At 44.6% G+C, this 7,842-nt stretch overlaps 3 non-coding genes across 3 annotated transcripts in view; all 3 read left to right on the top strand.

The window, feature by feature from the left end:
* Positions 1 to 4,111: 4,111 nt before the first annotated feature.
* On the top strand, positions 4,112 to 6,100 carry LOC143206326 (small subunit ribosomal RNA). Its single transcript, XR_013008307.1, has one exon. It is a non-coding gene; the product is annotated as a small subunit ribosomal RNA (ribosomal RNA).
* A 708-nt stretch (positions 6,101 to 6,808) lies between these two features.
* LOC143206325 (5.8S ribosomal RNA) lies at positions 6,809 to 6,963 on the top strand. The gene has a single exon (XR_013008306.1). It is a non-coding gene; the product is annotated as a 5.8S ribosomal RNA (ribosomal RNA).
* A 419-nt stretch (positions 6,964 to 7,382) lies between these two features.
* The window catches only part of LOC143206327 (large subunit ribosomal RNA), a 4,098-nt gene continuing 3,638 nt past the window's right edge, over positions 7,383 to 7,842 (top strand). Inside the window, exon 1 of the ribosomal RNA XR_013008308.1 lies at positions 7,383 to 7,842. This exon is cut by the window's right edge and continues 3,638 nt beyond it. This is a non-coding gene — a ribosomal RNA (large subunit ribosomal RNA).

The raw sequence follows: 7,842 nt of genomic DNA, 5'->3' as shown, positions 1-7,842 counted from the left end.
AGAGCCGTAACTAATTAGGGAACCGATCGATCGATACTCTAAAACAGTAATAAAGGAATATTCAGTACAGATCAGATTATTTATAAATTTTCTAGTTAATATTTATTCTTTAATAAGAACGCGTATTCTAACTTCTTTTTTATACGATTTTGTTGGCCCTGAAAAGGACCGATATTAAAGGGCGTATGCAAAACTTTAAACGGTTTGCGTTATCTATTTGGTTTTGCTGTCTGTCTTTTTAGGCAATAATACTGCTTGAATGTTAGGCAAGACGCCGCCCTGGGCAATAGTAACGCCAGATAACAGTTTATTCAATTCCTCGTCGTTTCTGATGGCCAATTGTAAATGCCTAGGGATAATCCTTGTTTTCTTGTTGTCTCTAGCGGCGTTACCCGCCAACTCGAGAACTTCGGCCGCCAGATATTCCATTACGGCAGCTAAGTAAACGGGAGCACCGGCCCCTACGCGTTCGGCATAATTTCCTTTCCTTAGAAGTCGGTGAATACGACCGACAGGAAATTGTAATCCCGCACGATTGGAACGAGACTTCGCCTTTCCCTTCACTTTTCCGCCTTTACCACGTCCGGACATGTTAATCTCGATCGTTGTTAGATACTGCTCACCTTTAAATCAAAAACGGTACTGGAAATTTCTTACAGATCGGCCTGGAATTTTGTCCGCGAGCCAAACTCGTTATATCATACGCGACCAATCAGACTCTAACTCGGGCTATGGGCGGGGCTTAGAAGTGTTCCTTCGAATGTTATAAGTTCTAGAATTAAAGGCATTTTTTTAGTTAAGTACTCTTTGAGGTACGTGAGACGTCGGGATTTTTATTTCGAAATGCCACCGAAGACAAGCGGTAAGGCGGCCAAGAAAGCCGGAAAAGCCCAGAAAAATATCTCTAAGAGCGACAAGAAAAAGAAGCGCAGGAGGAAGGAAAGCTATGCGATTTACATATACAAAGTTTTAAAGCAGGTTCATCCCGATACGGGTATCTCCAGCAAGGCCATGTCGATCATGAATTCTTTCGTGAACGATATATTCGAAAGGATAGCCGCCGAAGCGTCGCGTCTCGCCCATTACAATAAGAGATCAACGATCACGAGCAGAGAAATCCAAACCGCCGTTAGGTTATTGTTACCCGGTGAGTTGGCTAAGCACGCCGTTAGCGAAGGTACCAAAGCAGTCACCAAATATACCAGTTCTAAGTAAATTAATTCACATACCTATGTGTGTTTCAATATACTACTTACCTGCAAAATCGGTTCTTTTCAGAACCACAATTGGATATACATTTTAAAAAATGAAATGTTAAACAGTAGCTGACATTTTATAAAAACAGAATTTTCAGATATATATATATATATTGTAGTTATTGTATTGAATTATATTATATCATTATAATCTGTTATATAGTAAGTATATAGAATAAGTTTTGTAAAAATGGTACGGCCCGAGATTGTTATTTAAAAATAAGGTAAAGTATTTCTGGAGTGACTTCGAAAATATGTGTATTCATTTTTATTACGTTTATGACTATATGATAATTAATTTATTTTTCCTAACTGTGGCTAATTGTGGATTGTGGCTAATTTCTACACGATAAGTATTAATCACGGGAACGTCTCGAAATGAACAAATAGGAACTGTAATTAATCAAGAATTTAGAATGGAACTATCGTCCTAATATAATGAGGATCGTCAAAGAGAAGATACTTTTTTTTTCGTTTACTAGGTTGACCTTGCTTGGGGACAGTGGAACTCAGTGGAAAATCGCTGATGGTGGGTGAGGAGGATAGGCCTGTGGTCAGAATCGATATCTTGGAGTACTTGCAGGTCAGAGGCTTGATTCGAATTTTGATAGATAAAAAAGTCAATTATTGTCGGTCGATTGGAGGAGTAGTGAGTTGGTTCGCTTGGAGCAATAAGCCCAAGTTCCAACTCATCTATTATCCCGGCCGATAGTAATTCTTCCAATAGCTGTGTGGTTGATGGCGTTGAAAATGGCCTGAAAATCTCCTTGGTCATCTGAATATGTTCCGAAGAGTATTTCGCCAATGGAGATCGGGTTCGTGTTCTAGTGGAATCCAGACCAGCCAGACGACTGTTATCTTGAGTTCCCCGTACATGAGTGGGGGGAGGAATTGGTCTTTTGGGTTTGGTTGTTTTTGGAGTAGGTCGGCACTTGCATCCCGAGTAATTTGCGGTGTATGGTTCTCAACAGTTGGTGCATTTCGGCGGGGAATTTCTGTCTTTGGGACTTGACGTAGGCCGGAGTGGCTTTACAGTTGGCCGATGAATGACCGTAGAATTGGCAGTTAAAACGTTGAACGCGCCTGCCGTTGCCGCGCTGGGCTTGGACTTTTACCACCTGATTCATTAGGCGGTCGACCGCGAAGATACGGCGTTCCTCTCGAGGAACCGACCAACATGGATTGGATTGAAACCGAGCTTCATGAGCGCGGTTCGGACTTCGAGTTACCATTACGTCGAGAGAGAAATATAATATATTAGCTGACCCCGCAGACACTCCGTACCCTGTACTCAATGGATAAATAAAGGATTCATTCTATCAAATTCTTCGTTCAAATCACTTTCGAATCATCCTTAGGAACATTCTGATATCGGAAAACCTTATCCGTAGTCGATAAACGATATCTAACGGATGAATTATAGAAAATGGCCAATAAGCGGCAAATATCCGATCGTAAGGGTGCACCATCGTTTCGGCGAATCATTCTTTTGGAATCTTACGTTCTACAAGCAAAACATTTATTCATAGGTATATACCGATAATAACGAACGGGCCGACGTAACAACCTAAAATGTCCTGAAATACGTGAGAACAGTTTTACTCCGATCGCCGTATCGATATGTGACAGTATCCATCCTATGAAGGATCTTTACATTCTACTAGCATAATTTTATGGATCGGAATTTTCCGACTTTTAAAGAACGTGATCGGCAGTCTAGAAACGGCCTGAGGACGTATTAACACGAGAGGTTAAAATTATTGCTTTAGAAGTTCACGTTGTCTAAAGCTAAAGTTTATTCATCGGAACATTCCGATAATAACGAGAACGGGCAGACGTAAAAACGAAAAATTTGCGCAACGTCCGTATAAACGATCTGTTCTAAAACACCCATACATTTCCGATAGCTGGCGAGAGACCCGCGCTTAAATCGTGTGCGCTTCTACGTGGGGCGATACGAGAGACGGATACGACGGGTCGGGTCGACCGGCGCTGTGACACTTTTACCGAGTGGCTTTTGATCAGCGAAGGTGGTATTACATATTATATGTTAATATATAAGATCCGAACCGTATTTTTTTATTTATCTAAATAAAAAGCGTATTTCGTCGTGTTATTATATATTCGTAACGCTCTCGCGATTTTGTATCGTCGTTTCGTTGTTCTTCCTGGTCGGTTTTTTTCGATATATCGGGAAGCGTACGACGACGACGACGACGGTATCACTGCGAGATCGCGAATTCGGCGGGAACATTCGGCTTCGTTAGAAGAAGATGATCCACGATTCATATGCGATTGGAATTATTATTTTTATGGACGTATCGGTTTTTCATCGGAACGTTCATAAAACAGCAACACATTTTGCGATAGCTCTCTGCTCTCCGAGCGAGAATAAAATAAAAAATCACGAAACGTTTCTCGTACGAGGTTTCCTTGTCGCTTTATATATTTCTATCTAGCGAAGGGTTCGGAGAGAATGTTTTTCGAGGTCTTATAAACGCCGAACGATATTTTGCGGCATCCAATTTTCGACGTAGTCGACGATCGTCGTCGATAATCGAGATAATTGGGTGCCTAGTCGATCGGTTGTGTATAAAAAAAACAAAAGATGTGTCTAAGATGATGATATCGTTTTGTTTTATTAGACAACTAATATTAAAATGTAAGAGCGTGGCGCCTCGGACCGGTTTTTCCGTCGTCTAGGCGCGCTATCATGCACCTCCTTTTTATTAGTCGTCGATATATATTATATATCGTCGTCTTACGCACACGTTTCTTTATAAGTCAAACTTATAAAATAAACTGTGTCTGTATTTGTTTTATCTGCTTCGTGTCGATAAAATAATAAGAACAGTTCCCTGGTTGATCCTGCCAGTAGTCATATGCTTGTCTCAAAGATTAAGCCATGCATGTCTCAGTACATACCGAATTAAGGTGAAACCGCGAAAGGCTCATTAAATCAGTTATGGTTCCTTAGATCGTACCCACAATTACTTGGATAACTGTGGTAATTCTAGAGCTAATACATGCAAACAGAGCTCCGACCAGAGATGGAAGGAGTGCTTTTATTAGATCAAAACCAATCGGTTTCGGGTTCGCGCTCGTCATCGTACAACTTGGTGACTCTGAATAACTTTAAGCTGATCGCACGGTCTCGCACCGGCGACACATCTTTCAAATGTCTGCCTTATCAACTGTCGATGGTAGGTTCTGCGCCTACCATGGTCGTAACGGGTAACGGGGAATCAGGGTTCGATTCCGGAGAGGGAGCCTGAGAAACGGCTACCACATCCAAGGAAGGCAGCAGGCGCGCAAATTACCCACTCCCGGCACGGGGAGGTAGTGACGAAAAATAACGATACGGGACTCATCCGAGGCCCCGTAATCGGAATGAGTACACTCTAAACCCTTTAACGAGGATCAATTGGAGGGCCAGTCTGGTGCCAGCAGCCGCGGTAATTCCAGCTCCAATAGCGTATATTAAAGTTGTTGCGGTTAAAAAGCTCGTAGTCGAATTTGTGTCTCGCGCCGCCGGTTCATCGTTCGCGGTGTTAACTGGCGTGTTTTTCGCGAGACGTCCTGCCGGTGGGCTTAGTCGTGTCGCGTCGCCGTCGCGCGTGCGTTTCGGCGTGCGTGTTGTGCGCGTCGTGGTTACGACGGCCCAACTCAATCCTGCCGCGGTGCTCTTTACTGAGTGTCGAGGTGGGCCGGCACGTTTACTTTGAACAAATTAGAGTGCTCAAAGCAGGCTAAAATTTCGCCTGAATACTGTATGCATGGAATAATGGAATAGGACCTCGGTTCTATTTTGTTGGTTTTCGGAACCCCGAGGTAATGATTAATAGGAACGGATGGGGGCATTCGTATTGCGACGTTAGAGGTGAAATTCTTGGATCGTCGCAAGACGAACAGAAGCGAAAGCATTTGCCAAAAACGCTTTCATTGATCAAGAACGAAAGTTAGAGGTTCGAAGGCGATCAGATACCGCCCTAGTTCTAACCTTAAACGATGCCAGCTAGCGATCCGTCGACGTTCCCTAATATGACTCGACGGGCAGCTTCCGGGAAACCAAAGCTTTTGGGTTCCGGGGGAAGTATGGTTGCAAAGCTGAAACTTAAAGGAATTGACGGAAGGGCACCACCAGGAGTGGAGCCTGCGGCTTAATTTGACTCAACACGGGAAACCTCACCAGGCCCGGACACCGGAAGGATTGACAGATTGAGAGCTCTTTCTTGATTCGGTGGGTGGTGGTGCATGGCCGTTCTTAGTTGGTGGAGCGATTTGTCTGGTTAATTCCGATAACGAACGAGACTCTAGCCTGCTAACTAGGCGCTTTTTGACATCCTAAAGGCCCGCCGGCCGCGTTGCTTTCGGGTTTCGCGGTTCGTGCGCGGTTTTTACTGTCGGCGTACAAACTATTCTTCTTAGAGGGACAGGCGGCTTCTAGCCGCACGAGATTGAGCAATAACAGGTCTGTGATGCCCTTAGATGTTCTGGGCCGCACGCGCGCTACACTGAAGGAATCAGCGTGTCTTCCCTGGCCGAGCGGCCCGGGTAACCCGCTGAACCTCCTTCGTGCTAGGGATTGGGGCTTGCAATTGTTCCCCATGAACGAGGAATTCCCAGTAAGCGCGAGTCATAAGCTCGCGTTGATTACGTCCCTGCCCTTTGTACACACCGCCCGTCGCTACTACCGATTGAATGATTTAGTGAGGTCTTCGGATCGACACGCGATGGCGTTTCGGCGTCGTCGATGTGTAGGAAAAGATGACCAAACTTGATCATTTAGAGGAAGTAAAAGTCGTAACAAGGTTTCCGTAGGTGAACCTGCGGAAGGATCATTACAGTGTGTTGTTATGCCTATATATATATAATAGGTAAACGTACAAGTCTGTAAAAATCATTGTCGAACGTTAAAGAGCCATCTACGAAGTTCGGAAGTTCCGATCGAATTTCGACGTCGTCAACGTAGCTGTTTTCGGGTACCTATAATATATGGTTTTAAAAGATGTACGCCCGAAAGCGGAGATATATACGATGAAGATGTTGTTATATAGGACGACGAGTAATAATCGTCGGCCTACGACGGATTTCGTTATAAATGGACAAATCGAGCGCAAAATAAAACGATTTTGCCAATTATATTTCTAATCGACGTTTCGATCCTCATATCGACGAACATATACGATGATCGGTAATGTGATTAGTTTACGAAAATCTTATCACCCTTCGTTTGTTTCATTCCAAAAGGGTGAGATTTAGTTTACGAAAATATTGCCAAACTATGATCAGCGTATGCTCTTTTGTTGTCGTACGAGGTGAGACGACGAAAATTTACAACGAACGTCACCATTTCGAGTAGTCTGTCTCCGCTCCTCTCGTTGTGTGTAGTGGAGAAGACGAAAATAAACCGTAAGAGCGTTTTAAAGTCGACGGCGGCTGCGAAAGGGGCGCAAGCGCTGTCTATGACGTGAGCGCGCGTCGTCGTCGTCGTCGTCGTCTTATAATAGAAACGTTTCGATATGCGTTTAAAACCTAACTTAAAAAAAGATTACCCTAAACGGTGGATCACTTGGCTCGTGGGTCGATGAAGAACGCAGCTAATTGCGCGTCAACTTGTGAACTGCAGGACACATGAACATCGACATTTCGAACGCACATTGCGGTCCTGGGATCTCATACCCGGACCACTCCTGGCTGAGGGTCGTATCTCATTTCAAGACTGCTCGGATTTTCTTTGATCTTCGCGATCGACGAGAAATGTCTGAGCGTGCTGAGCGTATAAGCGCGATTCGATCGCGACGTTCTAAAACGTGACAGCGGACCCGTACGTGTGACCTAACTCTCTCGTACGGGTCGTACGAATATGAAAGGGATGAGACGTGTTTAAAACGGTCGTTCGCACGTTTTTGTGATAAACGTAGCGCGCACCATTAATACGATCGTCGTATCCGATAAAATTAGTTTTTAATCGACGTCGGATCGTAGGTGCGTTGTCTCTCGAATACGAGGGAGAAAACACCGTTTTTCGACGGCGCGTCTTTTCCATTCTAAACTTTTATATTTCGTATTGGCTCCTAATCTTCATTATTATGATGATTACGAGCGCCACGCATATTAAACTAGCGACCTCAGAGCAGGTGAGACTACCCGCTGAATTTAAGCATATTACTAAGCGGAGGAAAAGAAACTAACTAGGATTCCCTTAGTAGCTGCGAGCGAACAGGGATTAGCCCAGCACCGAATCCCGCGACCGACATCGGGCGCCGGGAAATGTGGTGTTCGGGAGGGTCCATTATCTCGACGTTACGTCGCGCGTCCAAGTCCATCTTGAACGGGGCAACAGCCCATAGAGGGTGCCAGGCCCGTAGCGACCGTGACTGACGGCGAGAGGATCTCTCCTTAGAGTCGGGTTGCTTGAGAGTGCAGCCCTAAGCGGGTGGTAAACTCCATCTAAGGCTAAATATAACCACGAGACCGATAGCGAACAAGTACCGTGAGGGAAAGTTGAAAAGCACTTTGAAGAGAGAGTTCAAGAGTACGTGAAACCGTTTAGGGGTAAACCTGAGAAACCCGAAAGGTCGAA

Source organism: Rhynchophorus ferrugineus, unplaced genomic scaffold (genome assembly GCF_030347505.1).
Source record: "Rhynchophorus ferrugineus isolate W39M unplaced genomic scaffold, kcgeb_rfMv2 rfM645, whole genome shotgun sequence".
Classification (NCBI taxonomy): Eukaryota; Metazoa; Arthropoda; class Insecta; order Coleoptera; family Curculionidae; genus Rhynchophorus; species Rhynchophorus ferrugineus.
The sequence above is the reverse complement of the archived record's forward strand: the minus strand, read 5'-3'. Positions and strand labels throughout refer to the sequence as shown.